The 24,030-nt window shown below is 37.6% G+C and overlaps 1 protein-coding gene across 9 annotated transcripts in view; it reads right to left on the bottom strand.

The window, feature by feature from the left end:
• LOC310909938 (poly(rC)-binding protein 3-like) overlaps positions 1–24,030 on the bottom strand; it is a 497,258-nt gene that overhangs the window by 373,518 nt on the left and 99,710 nt on the right. For all 9 annotated transcript variants that reach the window (XM_083862317.1, XM_083862318.1, XM_083862312.1 and 6 more), the window contains exon 2: positions 19,183–19,320. The gene's annotated coding sequence lies outside the window, so the exon portion shown is untranslated. The remainder of the gene's footprint in view (positions 1–19,182; positions 19,321–24,030) is intronic.

Below are 24,030 nucleotides of genomic sequence, written 5' to 3'. Positions count from 1 at the left end.
TCTGGAAATTGCGATGTTGCAGTGCTAAGAAACCAACATTTTTCTCCCTGTTTGAGATGGAAACAAATACTCTCCTCATCTGTGAGACTGTTGTTGTAGGTCTGTAAAACACCTGACACCACATGCCAGCTATAAGGTAGGTAAGAAGAGCAAGATAAATCGCTCTTGTGGTTTGTAACCCCATCGAACCCCAACCCAGGCCTTGTGCTCACAGCTGAAGGCAGATATCAGGCTGTTACTCTAGGGCTAAGCCCTGTAAGAAGAATGAGGATATAAAGTGAGTAAAAGCCAGACTTCTTACTTTTCTGTTTGTGTAAGGAGCACACATTTGTTCTTTCACTGGACTGTTAAATATCAAGTTTACTGGAGAAGTAATTGACTATTATGGTTATAAAGGAGTCAAAACTCTATGCAAAAATCAGTCTGAAACTACCTTCCCTGCAGCTTATGTCAAACACTGTATCTTCAAATTGTTGTTAAGACCACCTAATTATTTAAGAAATGATGGTATGTCCAACTGACATCCAACTGATCTGAGCAGATGGCTCAGATCTCTGCAGGGGCAGCAGTGCTGCACATCTGGCTAGAGCAGATACAGCTACTGCCAGGGAGAAGAGGGAAGAGTGTGTAATGGTAGGACTCTATAAACTCATCCAATAAAATAAATCAAGAATAAAATTACTTTCTTAGAGAACAATAGCATCCCACTCCACACAAAATCTGGCCTAAAAAAATGCATTAGGCAAAGGCAAAAGGTAGCATGGAATTATTCAATTTACTAATGGAACACTGACTTAAGAAATTCAATTCAGGAAAATACTTAATTTGATTTCAGTAATCTTGCACTACTCTTTTACAAAACAGTAAGGGAACACAGCTTTAAAGCTTCCTGAAATGGAGATTATTAGTAAAATAAAGGTTCCCCTTGGAGATATTCAGCAAGTTTCTTGTTTCTCAATTTTAAAGGCAGAAGGGAACAGGAAAGCAAAAAAATCTCGGAGATAGCATTGAACACAGCTTGCCCTAAGGAACTAAAGCATTGTAATAAAACATATGTGGATCTGAAGATGCAGGATGAAAAAACTCAAAGTTTTAGGGACTTCAATTCAAAAAAAATAACAGAATTCAATTCAAAAAATTAGCAAAAAATTTCACATTTGCTAGAGATATATTTTTAGTGGACCATGTTTTCTAGGAAGATGTTTAAGTGAATAATGTGTATACAGTGTTTGAAGATAAAGCAGAATTAAGTTCCTCATCTACACCGTCATCTTATTGCTTTGAAAAATCACATCATATTTGTAGTAGAATTAATGGAAGGGAAAAACCTCACCAATAGAAGAGCCTCAAACTAGCATTAGATTGTTTCCTGTCTCCAAAATGTCATAATCACATGCATTGCATTATGCAGAGTAATGGGCTAGAAATAACAAGTTGCTGCGTGCTTGTGGTAAAGATGTGCTGTGTGCAAGTGCAGAACAGATCTTACAGAGAGAACAGACTTTAAAAAGTACAATGCAGAACAAATTCTAAGCTTAAACCAAAGCCAATAATAGTTTATAATACCAGGTACAAAACATGATTGAAAACACTTGTTCTCTAGATCTCATCCTAGACAAGTATCAAAATTAGTATGGAACAGCAAAGAACGTATCAATTGAGTTCTATGCTGAAACCAAAAAAAGAAATATATTAAGCTCTTAATTGTGCATATATGAATCTACAGTTACAGCTGACATTGATGTTATTTCTTATATTGAGGCTTAACAGAGAGTACTATGGGAAAACAGAATGTGAGGACTTTTTTATAACTTGATAGATTTTGTAGTTAAAACATGCTTTATTACAAGGCTGCAAATGGCCAGACAAGAACAGCTATTTCACAGTCTTAGAAGATTTAATAGCTATGTGCTAACACTTGTTACATTTATCTCAGAAGTTGCCCAGGAAATTTATTATTATAATGCCAGAAGGGAAGTAAGAAAAAGATTGCAATTGTTTTCTTGGTACTTCAAAATGGGAACAAAAATAGAAATGTGAACACTTTGTTGACGCCCTGAAGAATACTCTATAGCACCTGTTAAAAAAACAAAACCAAAAGAAACAAAAAAGAAATATATGAATATATGATTCACATATTTAGGCTTCAGAATCATAGGATGAACACTTTCAATACATCAAGCCACTAGGAATGAAGCTAAGTTACAGCCAGTTTGGAAATGTCCACTCAAAACCATTTCTGTTGACACACCACAGCATTTAGGCATCCTGATCACATGCTCAGACCCCACAATATTTGATCCTGTACAAACATGAAACAAAGGCATCCTTAGCAGCTGGAAGAAATTTACATTTCCATTCTGAGCAAAAGGCGGTTCTAGGTTCTACAATGAAGCAGAGGTATTGATGTTTGTCTTTCTCCTTACAAAGCAACCAAATCCATTTCTGTTCAGCAGAGACTGGCATCTAAGAAGCATTTCTAAAATTAAGGTTTTGAAATAAAAAACTGATATGGGACCAGACAATACAACATAGAGGGATTTTTCATACAATAACCTTTATGAACCAAACTCTCACAGTCACTAGGGTCACCAAGACCTGGTATTGACAGAAAAGTCTTTTACATTAACAGTGCCATGCTGTATTTAATGCAGTGAGAGCTAGGTGCTAACTTCCCACTGCCTGGTACATACATTCTCAAGATATCACCTTTTCTTGAGAACTGAAAAAAAAATGAAAACTCCAGCTCCTAAATGTTGATCACAGGTCCTTCAAAGGAACAGAAAAACATCTTTTGTTTGTGCAGGTGTGGTTTTGACTGATGTAGGCAAGGGCACATGCAGGTTGTGAAACTCCCAAAAACATCTTTTACCTGTACTAAAAGCAAAAAAAATACACATTTTGAGGGTTTCTGTGGCTCAAAAATCCACATGTATGTACTATGCTTCATTGGCCTTTAGAAGTTTGAAGTGAGTTGGGTTTGTTTTGTCTCATAAGTTCTCTCCCCCATCCTAGGGAGGCTAGTGAGTGAGTGTCTGTGTGGGGCTTAGTTGACAGATGGGATTAAATCACAAGAAGATTCTGGCAAAAATCTTGTAATTTTACTCTGTCAAAATCTGCATTTAACATTTTCAAACCTGTGATGCCTTGATAACAACAAGCAAGCAGAAGATATCTATTTTAGTGAGGAAGCACTATTCTTATTTGGAAGTTTTCATAGGTAGCTCCTATACTCTAATCTTGAGGAGGTAAAAAACCCCTTGATAAATAGGAAAGAAGTGTTCACAACAGTTATACCACAATTTAGTAAATAGTCTGTCGTGGTGATCCCTCAGAAACTTAAGAGAGTACACATGGAAGTTTCATGTACTACAAATAACTCAGACCTTATCTTTCACTTTGATATTAGACTTACTTTTAGAATGTATTTTTCTTATTAATACTTAATGAACCTTTTTAGCAAGGGACTCATATTGTTCTCAGCTGATGTACAGTTTATGAATACTAAATCTGCTTAAAAGTTAAATTACCTTTGATATCCAAACCAAAGAATAGGTCTTTAATATATATTAAAATATAAATTTTAAAAAATGTAACAATAAAATATTATATTTAATAAAGATTTACATAATAAAGATTTAATATATAGGAAAAATAGGGATTAAAACTCATTTACATTTGTAAATCAATCAAAATAATCTAAGGAGCATGTAGTAATAATCTAATCATATAGCCTAATTAGTCTATACTGTCAGCGACAGTTGTCTCATATTAGACAGTTGATCTTATAACCACAAGGTTCTGTGTAGAAATTTTACAATAAATATTCCTCCAAACATACTGTTTTATAAAAGCTGAAATACTTCAGTAATGTTATAATACTTTGACCAACATCTTTTATCAATGGGACTCAGGATGGAAAATAGCCCTTTTGACATGAACTAGTTTTGAACTGTCCATAGGTTTGTTTTCCTTTGAGCACAAAATTATGTATTTCAAATGTCTAATGGTTTCATAAAACTCAACTGGAATCATCCACACTGCTCCTCTGTAAAATGTCTGGAGATCTAATTGCAAATAGGTTTTGTATTACATCTCCTTAAACTCATCATTTAAAAGCTTCAATAGTCAAAATATTTAAAACCTGAAGTAGCTTAGTTCCTTATCCTCACCTCTTTCAGTAAGAAATTATTTCTTGCATTTTATAAAATAATGACTCTGTGGATTGGCTTCCTTCCTCTTTCATAGCTGCATTAGTTTTCACAATGTTCTTGCCTGAGTAATGCCTGAGGAATATCAGCACTTTTCCAGCAATTCAAAGGTGAGAAAATGTGCCCACAAGAGAGAAGCAGAGTACATTATTTGTGGAGAAGCTTCCAGAGGACCAAAGAGAGAAGCTTATGTGGTCAGACTTGGGGGGGTCTTAAGAGATGTTGAAGTAACAGATGGATCAGTTTACATACCTAGCCTGTATTTTTACGTATGTGTATACAGACACATGATTCTGAACTTACACATACATAACCTGCAGAGAATATTTTAATTTTTTTAAATCCCAGAAGTTTGAAATTAATCAGTACTATAGAACCTACATAAGTACATCCTGAAGTATGCATTTCAGCTGTGATAGCATCCAATTCCTTTTTTCCGATATCTGCTGTGTGGATTTTTTTTTCCCTTCAGGTGATTTTACATAGATGAGTAGGATTTGTGTTGATTCCAACACAGCAAAGAGCCCAAATTGTTATGTTTGTCCACAGGATGCGAAGGAAGCCCCATGGGAGAGGGGGTATTGACAAAATAACCTGATAGGGCTTGATCTATATAAAGCAAGGAAGGTATTTCACCTTTGCTGTTTAAGGTAGCATCACACAGACCAGCAGTTATAAGTTGGACTCACAATGAGTAGGATGACTCTCAGACTAGAGGTAGTTTTAAAACACACCAAACAAGTTCACTAATAAGCCTAACTTCCCATGCCTAGGTTGTTTAAAATCCAGCAAAACAAAGCCAGTATGTTCCTAACACAGTGTTCTAGGTCTGAAAAAGAGCTTCAAGGTCAAGGTTTTTCTTATCAAAGACAAACCTCAAAGGTGGTGAAGGGTAGATAGGGATGCTTGGACTGCACTACAGATAATACTGGAAAAGAGATGGATAACACCAGCATTATGATCCTGGGAGACTCCAATCCTTAGAACACTCATAATTACAACAGATATTATTCCCAAGGTAAAGGATACAATAGCACTGAAATCCTACAAGTCTAAGTTATAAATGAATTGAACAGTCCTCTCTGGCAGTTGCTGAATAGTTACTTTTCAGCAACCCATAAAGCTTTCATGCAGGTACAACCAAATGAGACAAAATGAGCTCTCATCATTTTTAGTTGGCTTATAAGTCTTCAAGTAAGCTGCCAATACAATGACTGTGAAAAGAGTAGTTTGAATGATATTGAAATGTGACATGAATGATAGTGAGAAGACTCATATGAATTTGGTACAACATCATTAGACTACTTGGGTGGTGATGGTAATTAAGATCCTACATGGGGCCCAGAAATTGAGCAGAAACATAGTATTAGATGAACCACACTACCCTAAAAATAATTCCTTGGTTCTACAATTATGAGAACAACAAGAATAAACAAGTAGAGAAATTCTGAAGTGACATGAGTAAGCTCTGCCATCAGCCTCTTAGTGGGCACACAGTCTCTGGATGGCATCCATCAGCTCTGACCCCACAAAAACAATTGTACAGCAAAGCCCGTGCATACCAAGCCAAACAGCAGGGAGACTTGTGAGTTAGGATGACTCAATAATGAAATTGGTTTTGCCCATTCATAAGCCACCAAAATTATGTTCAGCCATCATACCAGCAGATGTAAATTAGATGAAAGTTACCATTCTTTCAGAAAGTGCAACTCTGCCCCAAAAATAAACAAATCAGTATTTCAAAACTTACAAAGTGGCAAGACAAAAGCTCTAGACTTCATTTTGTACCTTGGCAGACAGACCTATTAGTGAGACCTCCACTTACATAGGATGGTATGAGTAAGACAAAATGCCTAATACCTAAGGTCTTTCAACACCATCCCTGGAATTTCATTCTCTTTAAGTTTCATAGCAATAACATCATTTCCATGCATTTTTAATGCACCTACCACAAAACAGAATTGTCTGTCCCACCTTGGCCCATAGGCTTTGGGCTGTCTCAGCTGCATTTGCTTCTCTTATCCATCTCTCCTCTCTGTATCAGACCAACTCTGGGCAGACATTGTCTGCAAATGAACATGCTTTCCCTTTCCCCAGCAAAGTGCAAAGTGTTTCCTAGCCTGAACTTCCCTCCAGCACTGAAGGACTAATGTTTCTTGAATCAAGGACCAGTCATTCCTCTGGGTGAGGAATTGCACTTTAGGCAGGGGACGAGTGGCAGGCTAGACAAATTTTAAAGTACAAGTGGACTCATTAGGCCTTATGATCACTAGGACAGCTGTTGGAGAAGCCACTTTTCATAGCTTTGTACTAGCTTTGAGCATGTTCCCTGATATAGTACTTACAAGGCTTGCAGACAGCTGTGAAGCATTTCCAAACAGGCTGTTACAAATAATTCTGAGTAACTGTCATTCAGTAAGACTTTACAGACATTGTTGCCTCCTTAGAAAAAAGATTGATGGAGAACATTAAATCGATACAAATCCAAGCTTATCCTTGGCTTCAGTGTGAGATTGAAAGCCAGGCTTCAAGCATTTTGAACACCTTTGTACTTTCTTCAAGGTCTGCATAGCACTGACCAAGCTTGAAAATTCTTGAGCTGCTCTAGGTCCTCAATAATATTACTTGAATATTATATAGTAGGTGAGATAACAGAAATCATTTTTCTACTAAAATCATTAAAAAGAAGGTTTTATGCTGTCTGGGGTCCTCTGTCTGCCTCTCTGTTCCTTGACAGCAGCCAAGTCCCACTGCCCTGTCTGACATTTAATAGATGTCATAAAAAAATTAAAATGGAGAGAGTCCTTTTTGCTGAAATTGAACTCTCGCCTTCAAATATTAGAGGAAGTTCAAAGTTCTTTACCTTTTGCAAGATTAAGAGCACAAGGAGTCCTCCAAAGCTACTATTCAGAAATATATAGAAAATAAGTCCATTTAGTACAAGCAGGTCTATAGCAGGTCTTAGCTTTTGTCTTTGTCATTTGATATCACACATTAAGAACTAAGAAGTAGTAAGATTATATTCTACTGTGATCCCATGCAGCCAAAGACATCAACAGGAATTACCACTATAAACCAGGAGCAAATCTGCCAGTCAGAGGAAGTAAGATTATTCTGATAAAATACAGAAATACTGATCAAATGCAAGCCACCTTAGGCTTCAATGGTTCTGAGATTTAGGGTGCAATTCCTTTTATCCTTCCAAATTGGATGACTAAAATAGGTCAAATTAATAGGTCAAATTTGACCTAAAATAGGTCAAATCAAATCAAAATAGGTCAAATAGGTCAAATTAATAGGTCAAATTTCTCTACCTGTTTCTCCCTAGTGACAATACAGACAGCCCGAGATGGCCACTTCCAACACTGACACAGGTAGAAAGATGAACCCCCCTTTACTCAAGAAGTCTACAAGCTACCAGTAAGTTCTGTCTCCATAGGAGAGCCCAAGATATACCAATAAATGTTTTTATATTAGGAAGCATTGATTCTGTAGAAACTCTTAGAAAAGTAATTTGAAATGCTGAGAGGTAATAGTTTTACACATCCTAAAACAGGAACATTAAAAAAAAAAAAAAAAAAAAAAAAAAAAAAAAAGTAGACAGAACACCTAATTGAAATTGCCAAACAACGAAATCTACTTCTCCACCTCACTTACCAGAAAAGACATATTTCAAAGACCTTAGTTTGTCAACTCTCACAAAAATAAAACCTGAGGAAATTTTCATATGCAATAAAGAGACAAAAACATTTAAGATAAAAGGCAATACCAGCAGTAAAATAAATATGAAAAAACTGTCTTTGAACTTGCCTTAGTAAAAAAAATTAGAAGGCTTCTAGTTTTTACAGAAGCTCAACCACAGAACAGCCAGCCTATAAAAGGGCAAAGAACCCTGTTAAACTGGAATAGTTATACTATAACAACCTTCTCAGAGAATTATATACTACAGCAGCTGTAATGGTAAGAGGAAAGACAGGATTAGTTAGGAGGTCTCTTCCAATCCTATGCTCCTAATTTGAGTTTCTGCTAAAGAGCAGAAGTCAAGCTGATCAAAGAGAAAACAGTACCAGTGTTCAAGTCATTCTTGAACAACTTCAAATATCTCCTCTTCTTTCCCCATCTCACCCCCCCGCCTTCATCTTACCCTAAGACACTTCCCTAGTGCCAAGGAGACTAAGCAGGCCTGCTGTTTTCTGCAATTAAATCACCTCTGATAGCAAAAAATGAAAAAGACAGCTTACAATCCCTCGTCCTTCATTTAACACAGAAAGAATGCTATACAGTCATGTAACACAAAATAATTTTAATACATCCCAGCACTATCCTCACTAATGCACTATGTGATACCTCATTTCAAAGCTGAAGGATAACATAGACAGACAACTCCGGTAAAACACTTTCTTTAAGAAACTATACATCATTATACATATTTACCATACATAACAATCAGACATAATCTAGGAAACACACACTAATTTCATTTCCAATGCAGGTTTACCTTACCAGAAGAGTTTGCTTGTCTCACTTGAGCAGAGCTGCACAGCACAAAAAAACCCCCCCAGTACCACATGGTAGGCACCAACTAAGAACTGGCTGTAATGAGAAGAGACATTTAACCTGGACCATTGTCTTGGTTTTGCAAACAGCCATACAGGAAGGTTCTTCTCCTCTTTGGGAGGATAATCAAATATCAGAATTAATGAAAGCAAAGCAGCAGCACCTGTGAAGATGGCACTGACGTTCAGAAAACAGATCCCTAAGGAAATTTTCTGGCCAAGACTGTATACTATATAAGAGTATATGTTACCTAAGTAAAATAAAAATTTAAACCAGCTGCAATCTCTGCACTGAGGTCTGGACTACTGTAACAGTAGTATTACAAAAATGTTTTAGAAAAAATAAGGATGAATGTTCATATCACTTATTTTTTTTAAACCCCACAAACCTCAAACCTACTCCCATATCTGGGAGCAGACAGCACCCAGAAGCATGCCTAATCTTCAGGTCCAATGTGGTAACTTGGGAGAGGTGTGCCATGCCACTGCCACTCCTCTTGGTACTCCCTGCACTGCTTTACACTATACTCAGGAGGGAAGAGGCAGGGACTTGAGGTGCCTGTGGCTGCATGAAACCTGCACAGGGAGATGCACATGCAAGGGCTGCTGGTAACAGGGGTAGAAGATGTTCTTCTGTATGGCAAAATGCAGAAAATGTCTGGCAGGGAAGACAGGAGTGTGAGGGGACCAGGGAACTCTGGGTGGCTGTTGATGGGAATAGGGGAGTTTTGTGTGGTTTTAAGGTGGTGGATATCACCACCAAGGGGATGCGTTTGTGCAGTGCAGCCAAAGGTGTTTAGAATTCCCATTTATGTTTGACTGAAGGACAAGTTTCTTCAGGCAATTACTGATGGAAAAAGTCATCATTCAATGGAGTAGGAAGTGGCTCAGGACAGCAGTCATGTACTTTAATTATTTCGGGTGTACCCAGATCAATTTCACTGACTAAAGTAACTTTACATATCCTTTCCTATTAGCTAAACTCTATGACAGAAAGCAACAATGATTCAATCCATGTTGTAGCTGAAGCCTTGATCCAGTGCTCCTGTGAGAAGATAGTGGTAGACACTTTGTGTGAATTTTAAATTGCAGGGGCAGTGTGTTTGGATAACTAACCTCTCACCTGACTAAGAACTAAAAGCCTCATAGGGCCAAATCACTGAACCTAAGCAACTTACCAAATTAGAAAAAATAAATAGAAGTAGCTTTACATGATCCACTCACAGCTTGAAATTAGTCCAGAACTCAAAGAAGACTGTGCTGACATCAACAGAACCTAATTATGAAGAAAGAATATGATGTTATAAATAGGAAAGGATATGTAAAGTTTCCCCTCCAAAATGCTGCTGAGCCTGGTGAGTTAGTATATAGTAAATACATAGATTATTTCTGAACAAATGATTTTTCAAAAATTATACCTTTAATGTTTTCTGAGACGCTAAATAGAATCATTGCTGCTCTTAGCAAAGTTCTTCCCCCCTAATTGCAATACAAGCTGCTATTAACCAATTCCCCTGGCCTCTCCAGCTCTCACAGTAATCAGAACCTCAGATAATGTTTTTCATTTTGGTTTTTTTCTGTAGACAAAATCAGGAGCATTTCCTTTCTGACAGTATGACACAGGCTACAGACAGCCTGGCGCCAAAGCTTTTTGCAGATCAATATATTTAATGCATTTAAAGGCAGTAAAATCTCCCAGGTTAGTCCTGGGTTGTTGAAGAAAAAGAAAGCCAAAAGACTAGAGAATACTGAAGATATGGATTTAATATTTCATTTGCTTAGTTAAGGAGCTCTTCGTTTTAACAAAAAAAAACTATTTAAGTAACTTTGGGTTTCAATTTAGAGTATATTTTTAAAAAAAAGTTTTGGTAAGCATGGAGAAAAATTTAATGTATTAACTGAAGTCAGATACACTGAGATAGAGGCTGGTGGGAGGCTTGTTTATATGCATATTCACAAAACAGTGAATAAATGCCAAAAATTATGGGAACAAAAGTATTATCTGTCCCATAATACCAGTTTTCTGCCTTCCCATCTCCCGAATGTATTTTTATCACTTGAATATTGCTTCAGTCACTCTGGCCTTTCCAACTGGCTTTCCTCATTTACTTAAGTTGCTTCTCATTTTCATTAACCTCCAATCTTTATTGCTCCAAATGATTAATTTTGCTTGTGGATAAGTTGTTTTACTGCCTCTTAAATACAACAACCAAAGGCAATTACATAAGTGAGGAAACCAGTCATTCTCCTATGAAGTTCACCAGAATTGTTTTTCCTTTCATTCAGCCTCAATAACTCCACAGGGACTTCCATTTACCCTACCTACTTCCCACCTTCCACTCCAAAAAAGTGTCTAACAAGAAAAAAGGAATGAGCATCATTAAAAAAGCTGCCATCCTTTTTAGTCTCAGTTCACACCCATCAAAAAACATTATTATCTATATTAAAACTTAAAAATACCATAGAGAATTTGCTGTCTTGCTGTCAATCTTCAAACAACACTAAGTAATGGTATCCCAAGTTTACTATATGTCTTGCAAAGCAGAAGCATTTTTGATGCTTGCAACTGAAAGAGCAACTTAATAAACTTCAGTTCTACACACAGCATTGGGTTGCCAAAATCAATGAATGAAATAACATTTTCCACCTTAACATAGTATTAATGACAAAGCTCATGCACACACTGCTTTAAATGCAAATATTAATTATTTCATGCTAATATTTTAGCAAGAATGAGTGCAATTATTTCATCAAAGTAGATGCAGTGGGAGGTAAGCAAGAAGGAGTAGCTGTTACTGATTTGTGGGAAATAAATTTAGTCTTCTCTTGTATGGATAAGGTGGTTAGAAAGAGAAATGTTGCCTTTCTGTTACATCAAAAGGTCTGTGACCTTTTGTTAAGTTCCAGTACATTTGTGCTTCCTCCCTAAGTCCAGAATAACTCAATAATATTTATGAAGTGTTTACTATACTTTTAATAGGGTTTTTATTGAAAATCTGGATGTGAGATTCAAGGTACTTCACACAGTCATTAAAGTTAACATCACTTACTTTGCTCTCTGAGTGCATCCCATTCTGCTAAAAGTCCTCACCCTTGTTGTTTTATAGTACTGCAAGAAAGTTGGTCCATGCTGTGAATTCCAGAACAGGCTGACTACAGCAGCTCTTGGGAATGGCATTTTATTACCTTGTAGCAAGTATATGCTATATATTTATTATATATGTATAAGCATATAAATTACATAATCTGGGTACAAAACAGTAGAACAGGAGAAAATTAGAGGAACAGCTTCAGGTTTTATGCATTGTTGTCTTGTGCTTGAAATGGCAGAAACCAGTTGTGAATATATGACACTGGGACCAGGTCTGCCTGATGCCATGTCAGAGTATCAAGTCAAATTGCACATGCTCTGCTACATCCAGAAATTTTATATGATACCTATCAAAGTTCCTAAAGAACTCAGTGATCAAAAAAAGGGATGATCCCCTCTAAGAAAAAACTCTCTGCTTTAGGCCCTGAGGCTTTTGTGCCTTGAGGTTCTTGTGATGGAAAAAATCCAGCCTGGAAACAAGTAAGCAATAAAAATTTTCACATTAATTCACTTCACAATGCTAACTTTCTTCTACATAATCATCTCAGTGAATCAGCTCTTCCTAACTGCTTGCCCCCTGCTACTCAGCAATGCACAACAGAATGTGTATGTATTTTAGAAAACGAGCACCATTTCCCTTGTGGCTATGCTTCTTTGTGACCTAGAGAAAGTAGTTTTTGCCCAAGTTTTCTGAAGGAATGGCTGTAATACAACATTTCCATCCTAAAAAGGCAAAAATATGTACAAGGAGAATAAAAACGGACCTTTTCACCTAAACAGGACGTCAATCTGAGCTGAAAGGTTTGTTTTGAACTTGCATTTTCAGGGATCTCAGCATCTGTAGTTTTTGCATCTACATAACAGGCCTCAAACTTTGCACACTATTTCCTAATTGATGAAAATATCTGTTTTAGCTCTTAAGTTTAAATAAGTCATATGTAACACTGTAGCATCTAGGGAGTCCAAACAATATGGCTATAAACTCTTCAGAAGGGATAAGCAAGGAAGGAGAGGTAGTTGAGGTAGTCCTGTATGATATGAAGCGTTTCAACTGTCTAGAGCTTTATGATGGGCTGAACGTTTATGAATGTTTAGAGGGGAGGCCAACAGGGCAGATATCCTGGTGGGATTCTGTTATAGACCACCCAAACACTTACAGAATATAGCAGGGGAGGTTTACATTGGATATTAGGAAACACTTTTTCACTGAAAACTTTGGTGTAAGTTGCCCAGGGAAGTTTTTGAGTCACCGTCCCTGGAGGTATTTAAAAGACATGTAGATGTGGCACTGAGGGACATGGTTTAGTGGTGAACTTGGCAGTGTTGGAATAATGTTTGGATTTAATGACCTCAAGTGTCTTTTCCAGCATTAATGATACTATGATTCTAATATTGAGTCAGGCAGGCAGCAGAAAATATACTCTGCCTCCAGATTTTGTACTCTTTTATTTGCTAGTACTGTATGTAAAAGCTCCAGAACATTCCAGTGGCATAAGAACCAGAGGCCAATTTCCTTTCTACTGTGTATTGGAATGGCTCAACCACTTGACTTCAAATAGCCCATGCTATTTCCTTCCACTAAGGAGTTTGCCCCAAGCATCTTGCTAACACTTTTGATCATAAACACTAAAAGGGTAGTAATCCTCAAGCTCAAATGAATTTACACACTAGATTTCTGTGGCTCAGAAGAAGCAAAAGCTGTTCAATCTACTGTGAAAAGCAAGAATTTGTCTAAAAAATGAAAAACTAAACAAACAGGGTTGTCAAAATATACATGTATATGAAGGTTCCAAAATATAAATTATTCACTCCTAAGCACAGCTAAATATTATGGATGCAGCCCATAGCAGTGCTTTTCTGGAAGCTTCTCATAAGAAAGGCAAGTGCTGAAATCTTTAAACTGTGACTCATACAAAGTTAAAAACCCATTGATGCCACCAGGACCACTCATCTTGCTGTGGGGTAATCTACACCTCTGCTCCACAGTGCAAGACTAGAAATCTCAAGCATCATAAGGGGTAACTGATACCACACTTATTTTTTGTACCTATAAAATGAGTTACAGCAAGACTTTAAATAACAGCAAGAATCGCAGAATTGTTAAAGTTGGAAGAGACGTTTGGAGATCATCCAGTCCAACCTCCCTGCCAAGGCAGGGTCACCTAAATCAAGTTACACAGGAATGCATACAGGTGGGTTTGGAATGTCTCCAGAGAGGGAGACCTCACTACCTCCATGGGCAGTCTGTTCCCTGGGCAGAGGGTGCTCTGACATCCTCAATGTTAAGAAGTTCTTCCTCATGTTGAGGTGGATCTTCTTGCGCTTTCATTTGCAGTCATTGTTCCTCATCCTATCACCGGGGACCACTGAAAAGAGTCTGGCATTGTACTCTTGACACCCACCTTTGAGGTATTTATATGAACTGATGAGATTCCCTCTCAGTCTTCTCTTGTCCAGACTAAACATTCCCAGCTCTCTCAGCCTCTCCTGGTTAGAAAGATGCTTCAGACCCCAAATCATCTTTGTTACCTCTGCTGGACCTTCTCCAGCAGAAGCACTCTGACACAGCACTCCAGAGGTGGCCTCACTAGGGCTGAGTAGAGAGACAGGATCATCTCTCTCGACCTGCTGGCAACACTTCCCAGTGCACCCCAGGATCCCTCTGGCCCTCCTGGCCACAAGGGCACTGCTGGCTCATTGTCATCCAGCAAGATTCCCAGGTCCTTCACTGCAGAGCTGCTCTCCAGCAGGTCACACTCCAGCCTGTGCTGGGACTTGGGGTTATTCCTCCCCAGGTGCAGAACTCTTCACTGGCCCATATTGAACCTCATCAGGTTTCTCTCTGCCCAACTCTCCAGCCTTTGAAGGTCCTGCTGAATGGCAGCACAGCCCTCAGATGTATCTGCCAGTTCCCCCAGTTTTGCACCATCAGCATAAGATGGTACAACACTCTACTTCTGCAACCTAGATTCATTGCACATATTTAATGATTATTCTGAAGAGGAGATAATAACCAATTACTAATTAAGTTAGTCAGATATGAAGAAAGCTGCTATGAAATTTTGAGTGACCTCTGATTCAAATGGGGACTGCGATAGCAGGGAAAAATGCCAGACAGCCAATTAAAGGTCTGGTGATTGAGCAGAGCAACAGGAACTTCTCATGTGGATTCCAAGATATAAACTAGCTATTATAACTCAGGGAAAAATCACAAGTTTAATGTAAACATCTCTTTTCCCAAAACAAACACACATCTGCTCAAAAGACATCAATATCACCCTCAAAAAATATTAAGAAAGATAGTATTGGAGTTGTAGCTTCTAATAACTTCCTGGAACATCATTTTCTTACTGGTTACCTCCCTTAAAAACAAAACCAAAGTTAAAAAGAAACAAAATCCAAAACCCAGAACAAAACAAACCAAAATCAAACCCAAAAACATCCCAAACAAACAAACAGCAACGAAAAAGAAGCAATAATAGCTGAAAAATATTATGGCAATGAAAAACTTGCTCAAATGACAAAGAGACATACTAAAGACAAAAGACAAACCAGAAGTCCTTTTTTACATAACCATTTCTCAAAAAAAAATATTTTTTATGCTTTTTATTTGGCTACAATTTTGTAAAGATCTCTTGGAAGTTTCTATTGTAATTGTTTCAGAGGATTAAAAGAAATGGCCCCAGTGCTTTCAGTGAGACAAAGGATATGAAGAAACACAATAATATTACACAATGGTAAGGATAATGTAAAATACTTAAACAGAACATAATTAAACTGTGTTAAACATTGCTGTGGAGTGTATCTATAAGTCATAGTTAGGTTAAAATACTGAAGATGGCAACATATTTTTTCTGCTCACGTTAACTGTAGTAGGTGAAGTTGACATGAATATGAATTCAAATTCCCAACCAGAAATAAGATCTAAGCTAGTTCATCCTGCAATAGTCTGGTAAGAACACTTGTGTGAAGTTACTCTAAGACGAGACTCGATACCATATGTTAGTAAGAGAATAAATCTTATTTCTTTAAGTGGAATCTTGATCAAGAGGAAGTTAGGAGCACATAAAAATTTACACATCATATATACATAATTTACATTTCATACATACATATGAAAACTGTCACCAAAAAATTCAATTCTCAATCTATCTTTGAAGTCCCACAGACAACTCCCTCAGCAACAACTCAACTCAAGAGACCTTGTGAGCCTGAAACAACACCTAAGTCTCAAAATCTCAGATCTGGTTTATTTCTATCATGCAGCTGGAAGAAGTAGTGTCCTGTACTACAGAGGCACAACTTGGAACACTCACTTAAGTATGAGGGATCCCATTTCCAGACTCTCTGCACCTTGAAGCAGTGTGAACACCACCTTTCCAGCAGAACTACAAGCTGGTTTAGAAAACAGGATCTGGGACTGTTTGACCAGACATACTACAGCCCTGACAGAGCAAAGCTGCAAATTTCACGCAGCTGGAAGATCGGAGAGAGAGGACAACATAGCCCAGTGGCTGAGCAGCTTGGAAAGGGAGGGAAGAGCCATTGGTTTCACACAAACAACAAGGTCCCACATAGCTGTTGGGCAGCTGTGGTGACCACAAATCCTGAGGAGTCCTTTTAAAAAAATCCTGCTATGGGGACCTACCTCTGGAGAAGGGCTCGGACTTCACAGCCTGTAGGCACTGGACTCTGGTCAGCCTTTGCTACAGGCTATTTCAAGGCTGTTTCTGCTGTGTTTGCAGGTTTCCACCCAATTCTGGCATGCACTACAGAGAGAGATTGCGTGTCCCAGCTCCATGCCTTTATTGAGCCTTCCTGGGACTGGCTACTGAAGACACCTGTTTCAGCCCTAAATATGACAGCAGAGAAGCACAGAGGCTACATCCTGCCCTTTGTTCTCACAACTAAAGCATTGCTAGCCCAGCAATGTAAACACATCACAATTCTCCCACCAACTGCAGTGGGAAGTGTATTACATCTTCTGTGCTTTGATTTAACTCTAGTCTGTATCTTGCAGCTGAGGACAAAAGCAGTGTCCTTGTTACAAATATCCTCACTGTAATAATACAGAGACTAACAATATTGAAGGAAAGAAAAAAACACTAAAAAATAAGTGCATTAGTTAAACAAAATAATAAACCATAAATCACTACAGTGGCAAGATTAAATGTGAAACCTCTAATTACACGTTTAATCATTTGCAATGTCTTATTTTCTTAAAGTAATGTTCATCAAGCTTCAATAAGATTTGAATGTGAGGTTGATTTTCTTTTATGTGTGACCTGCAAAAGCAATACACATAGAAATGGTTTAAAGAATAAAAAATATTATTAACTTTAATCTTCAGCTATGTTGACATCTTATGTTGAACACCTTTATTGCTCTCAGTCACCGTGGCCCTCATTTACTGTCAAATCATCACTGTGTCAAAACACATCAGGCCCATCTCCATTGCACAGATACTATATAAAATTAAGTAGAAAATGAAGAGGTAAATAAGTGTTGGCTTAAAAAGTAAGATACTATATTAAAATAAGAGAGTATAATAACATTGTTGAAGAATACACTATTATTTGTGAAGTACAGACAAACCTGTGCCCCCAGGTTCTATCTGCTCCACTGCCTTCTCCACAAGGAGACAAGAAGCAGCTGCTAGAACAGAAAAGTGTCTCATCAGCATCTGAACACCTTTTCCCATGCATTTCAGAGTCCAGAAACAGAGAGCAGAGCTGATTGTTGCTGTTAGGTTCTGGGTGGCCAAGAGAATTACCTGATTTCTCTAAAAATTCTGTGCATGAAAGTTATCTTCCAGCACACTCAGAGGAGTACTTACTGAAAACAAGGTAACCCTAAGGACAACAAAAACCAAAAATAGCAAAATTCTTCTTCTTCTAAATGGAACATAAGGCAAAGTCCAGACAACCTCTGCATTTAGACAGATGCCCTCAAAGAATGTGGAGTCAGAAAGTGCAGACTTTTGCCAAAGTCAGAATATTGCTTATATACTAGGAAAGTTAGCCTAATATACAGAACATAGCATCTAATATGAATTGAAAAGGCACTGTTGTACTGCTAGGTTTTGCCTCCTCTATAAGAGAGCAGTTGAAGTTGGTATTGAAGGAAAAACCCTGGAGTGCCTTTTATTTTGTTTTATCATGTTGAAGGCCTTGGTAAGTTGTCTTATGGTTCCTAGCCAGGGTGGATCTTCATGCAGCCAAAGCTGTCATTCAGCTGCTTTTTTCCTATGTAAAACCAAATTTAGACTGGGCCTGGGTTGCAGGGAAGATGGGTTTGCTGTACTCATGTTTTTCACCCTAGCATGTGGGGCCTGGCCAGTGTTTAGGGTGCAGAAACATGCAGGACCAAATACAGTGGGGAAGCATCAGCCACTCCAGTGGAGGAGGGCAACATTTTATTATGTCTTTTGTAGAAGCACAAGACACCAGACAGAGAACTCTGATGTAATCTTAGGGTCATATTTTCTTTCATGTTCTTCTATTTCTATTTGCATCATCCTTTTGAAAAATAAGTCATCCTCTGTACACGTGGCTCTTAATTCCCTCAAATTGGCTTGTTGTTACTTGACAGAACCCCTGACTCACTGCTGTGAATGGAGAAAATGCTCCAAAATATGTTACAGTCTCAGCTTCCACCACCTTTTGGAACAGGCAAAGCCAGAAAGAAAAGGGGATCATTTAATCAGGTTCTGAGTATTATGTAAGGCTACTGCATGTTTGCTTGTTTGCTTCCCAGCTAGGTAATTTTTTTTTTTTTTTTTTTTTTTTTTTTTTTTTTTTTTTTTTTTTTTTTTTTGGGGGGGGGGGTGTGTGTGTGTGTGTGTTTTGTAAACAATAAAAAGTTGCTTAGGAAGAGCAGGGAAGACAAGCCCACAACCATAGGAACAGTCAGCACTGGGAAAACAATTTTTCTTCCTTTCTTTCCCCTTTTGGATCTCTTTTTGAATCATGAGGAGTTTAGACTGATTCAGTAATAGATATTTCTGTTTCACCTACCACATTTGAAAATGGCTTTAACAGCACAGCACAACAACACACATTCAACAGCAACCCCTCCTCCCTATACAGAACTGCCTGTCTATTAAATCCATGTTCAATGCTTAAACTGAAAATACAGGTGTTTGGCTTAGTGCTTCTGAATGCACATGAGGCACCAGTGTCAGAGTCCTGGAAACAGCAGACTCATTTTGATCTTCTTTTTCTCAACAATTACTGCATAAATAATTCCTGAGGCAATGCTCAAAGCAGGCTCACTCGTTGTGTACCTGACAACACATGATTGAGATGACAGGACATTTACTCACCCTGCCAGCCAGATGATCTGTAGGTCTTTGGGGTTCTTCTCTCCTCCTCTTCTCTAGTCCACTCATGCATCAGGTTCCTTATAGATATGGGACAGCCAAGTGAATTTACTTTTCTTGCTCTGGGTGTAAGATAGTTACCTGTGACAGAGAGGATAAAGAGATCAAATGTGGCATATGAAGGCACAGGAGCAATAATTTACAATCATACAGTAATTCAGGTAGTTCTTACCTCCTGCCTTCAATAGTAGCCAATATTGAGGAACTCCAAGAGTTCATTAAAAAATAAGCAGCTTATGGGAATTACTATTCAGTAATTAGCCAGAATCTTTTATGCTGCCCTATTTAGTTGTAGCAAAAAAACATGTATGACAGTTTTCAGTAGTTTGATTCTACTAGTTAACAGATCCCATTTCAAATAGATATATTTAGATATATGCATTTACTTTTAGTTTCCATCCCACTATTCAGATACCACAATGATCTGCTCTGAAATAATAATTCAATTTCACCATTCTGCACATATTCTCTTCCCTGTACCTTCTCTTAAGCTATTTTTTCTACTGTTTTTCAGTCCAGAACATCCAGAATGAAGATTATTCATGGGTATTATGGCTTTTTTTTGGCATACCTACAAAATCTTCCTCTTTAACGATGAACTGCTCAGAACTAAATATATTCCAAAATTGTGACCAAGCATTTCTGTTTCCCTCTTTTCCTTCCTGTACCACCAAGTGAGCTGAGGTACACCAGTTCAAAGCCAAGCATAATAATCATCTATGTCACTTTTCTGCTACATTTCCTTCAAAAACACATCTGGAAAAGAAGTGGAAGAGGAGACTTTGGAACACATGCACAGATCATATCCTCTACAACCACTGGAACATGATAGGTCAAGGAAAGAAAAGCAAACATGCAAACCCCAAACATGCTGCACTTAAGAACAATACAAAAAGCAGAAATAGGTAAATGTCTAGCTTTGTAGAGCTCCCCTGAATAATTTTTCCATTTTATCAACTGAATAGCCAAGATATAGAAGTAACAGGCAGAAAGGAACCAAGAATAGATCATTATTTTAATTGCCTCACAAAGTCAAAAATACAAAGGACTTTCAGTAGGGGCTACCTTGGAGGTAAAATTGGAAACTTCTCTTCAGAGAGTTTTCTATTAAAGGTCATGGGTATCAAAATCTATCGTCTCACTTTAGATCAGTTATAAAGCTACTATAAATAAAGTCTCCTATATGGCACATTGTCATTGATTCCCACTTCAGTGTAATCAGCACTGCAGACACAGGAAATTCCTAAAATAAACAGCAGAATTCTCTACTTACTGCACTTAAAAAGGAGTTCTGTATTTATAATTTAAGACATTCATTACAATAAGTAATTAATTGTAATTTAAGATATGCATAACACTTGCTATAGAGCAAATTATTTTATTATGATTTCAATGAACAGATCTACTGTATCAAAATACAGTGTGGCTATGACAACAGTAATTCATAGTTTACCACTGTCTTTACTACTAAGCAAATTAAGTAATTTTGCTGAATTGTTCCTTCAAATAAAAGTGTGATAATTTGCAAGCTGTAGTGTTAGCATTTACTGTTCTTAAAACTAGGCTAATGTCTTCTATGACAATTGTAAATCCATCAAAATATCTTTCTTGGATAAAAACAGATCATACAGCAGGAAAATATAGTGCCTATTCTACTGAAGCTACTAAAGAACTTACATGGTGACTGCTTTAAAGATCTGGGCAAAAAAACCCAACAAAAACAAGATTAAAAAGAAAACAAAATACTGTAATAATTTTACTCACATGCAAATGAAAAATCACGCTAAAAAGAATCTCTTGTGGAAATAAATTGTTTTGATATCTTTCACCTTACCCTATGTATTTTGCTGAAAAAAAATTTAGGGGGGTGAAGATGGAAGTAGGAAGAGTGACACAAAAAATATAAACCAAATATTTGCATTAACTTTTTTGACAGCTCCAACTGAAATGTGTCTCCTGAAAGCCAGGACAGCAAAAGGGGCCCACAAGAGGAAGCTGAAAACAGCCCCACCCCAGTGCACTGGGACCTCCCAGGTTGCCATGTGGCAAGTCACGCAGGCACAGCAGATGGACAGAAAGAAGGTGAAGAGGTTGTGAGGGCTACTTGGGAGCAATGAAGAACGTCCTTGTTCTGGACTGCTTGGACAAAACTGGGGAAGCCAGACCTCAGATGGATTTGAAACTGGTGAGGAACACGAGAAACAACCAGATGAGCTTCTAGGGGAACAAAAGGAAGGCTGAGAAATAGATTGTTGGGAGAGGCTGGCAAATCTCCATTCTCCTAGAGACTCCAAAGTCAGCAGAACAAGGCTGGGAGTGATGTTATCTAATTTTTTCTTGCTTAGACTAGAATATTGTTGATACCCTCCAGAGCCCTCCAGAAGTCTATTCTAACAAACAAATTGCTGGGATTCAACGACATAATTTAATTTGCCTGCAGTTTTCATCCCTGTGAATAAAAGAAGAGTGAATATAAGAATAAAACCCAGAAGGAATAAAAAGTAAAAATTTATTTAATATTTTAATTTAATAATTTTCTCAAAGAAAGAATAATGAATTTGAACTACAACAAAAAAATGCAAACAGGTAAAACTATTAGACCACTACTAATTATATTTTTATCTTTCACTCTCTATCACCTGTATGATTTTTTAAGCCATTCACCTTGTTCTATTATTTTCCCTTCACTGAAAGTATGTGGCAACACGCAGGACATGGACATTTTGAGTCCGGCCTTCACAAGATGACTTAGATGACTTCATTTCCCCTGATATTTCCCTGAGAAGAAAACTTCCACTCTACCATCGGTTGGCACCAGCGTGTAGGCACTATATTTTTTCCAGGTGCACGGTCCATCTGTTTCTGCCTCTTTGCCTCTTCATGTTTACCCAAAAAAGCACAAGAATTTAGCCCCATAGACTTTTCAAGCCTGAGTAAGCAGCTTAATTATTCAGACAAAATAGCATTGATTTGAAAGTGTCTGAACAAATGAAATTCAGGCTTGCCAACCTCATTGAGAAGGACAGCCAACCTGCTCAGGGAATTTCCAATTGTGTTACTTACAGTTCTCGTTTCTTTCTTTTATTTCAGGGTCATTTGATGCTATACAGAGCAATCACACAGCTGCTTTTGAAATCAGAGGAGACTTTGCTAAAGAGGCAGACCTTCAGCTTCTTCTGAATTCAAAAGCAACCTCTGTGCACCCAAAGACAATACATGAATCAGGGAAGTTGACAGCTGACAGTGATAAAAAAATAAAATAGTAGGCGCAATTCAGCACCCACTAAAATGAATGGGACCATTACATCTGTGAATGAGCTACCCTTAAACACGAAGTAAATATCACACTCTCTTGTTGACTCCTTCGTGTACCATAAATTCAAGTTTCCTTAATGTCATTATGTCATTCCACAGGCAGGTTTTTTAATAAGCCATGCCTTGTTTCCTCCAGTGTTTCCAAGGGTAAGTATTTAGAAAATGTACAATAATCTTCCACAGTAATCACTTTTATCACAGCAGTCATGCTACAAAATAGAGACCCTATTATACTCCATTTACTAAATGTAGATAGGAATCAACTTCTTGAGCTATAAATGGACAGTATTACTCATTATGTTATTTGCTATAACAGTTGAACACCAATGAATTGCAGATCCAACAAATATCCAAAAATGGCTATGCAAAAAGCCTTAAAATTAAGTTCTTGACAGATAATAACTAATGATGTACACCCCTACTCTTTATGTTACGAACAATACATACACTATATTTATTCAGGAGAAACTAGTATTTAAAACTCTAACATTTATCATAAAAATAGATTTTATTACAGAAAACATTGCCTTGCCATAAGAGATTTACAACTGATTAAAAAGGATGGCTTGTCCTAAAACACTTACATGATTGCATGCAAAGAAAACAGATGGTCTGTGTAACAGTAATTTGATTTCTTCCAGTAAACATTACTCATGATATAGAAAATGCTTATGCTGATCTACTCCAGAATGATGTGTGCGCTTTGCCTCTCTCTTTTAATGAAGACTGTAATTCTGTTCAAGAAACATCACTGCTGCTCTGGTTTCCCAACAAATCAAATAAAATCAGGTCATCTGATGCATCATTCCTCACTTAAGAGCCTGACAACACAAAGACTAATTTTAACTTTTCACTCTCCCAAAAGTGCTTAATGTAACGCCATGCTCCCTACTGATTTAGTAGTTTTTGTAATGCTTCTTCAGGACAAAAATAATGTTTTTTTCTACCTTCTTCTCTGAGAGGAGAATCATAAGCCAAAATTCAATGTTTATTCTCTTCTGGCTGCATCTAATATTCTTCTCCTTTATTTAATTGCAGGTTTATAAGAAGGAAGGAAAAGTCTTGCTGGTACGTCTTCATCTGTTCACCTCAAATTCTGTTATATTTCTTGGGTCACACCAAGAATGCTGCTCAGGAAAATTCAGCACCCACATTTCCCCTACTCAAGCTTTCTGCTTCCCGAACACTGGACACTAGATGAAAAGCTGCCTGCCTTTGTAAGGCAGGCATGGGGTTTTTAAATTACTAAAGTTCTTGGAAACCAAACCATGGATGGGAACTCTGTCACTTGTTCACACACGATAATGGTCTGGGGTGATAAAGGGTTGCCTTTTACAGCTCTTTTTGCATGGGATGAATACAGAGAGTTCTTTCTCAAAGGCACAAATTTAACCCCTAAGAATGCATCCTTAAATCTTTTCCTATATTTCACAGGGACTTCACACCTGGGTATGTTTCGTCATCTGCAAGTAATAA

The sequence above is a fragment of the Zosterops lateralis genome, assembly GCF_965231275.1.
Source record: "Zosterops lateralis genome assembly, chromosome: 1".
NCBI lineage: Eukaryota > Metazoa > Chordata > Aves > Passeriformes > Zosteropidae > Zosterops > Zosterops lateralis.
The sequence above is the reverse complement of the archived record's forward strand: the minus strand, read 5'-3'. Positions and strand labels throughout refer to the sequence as shown.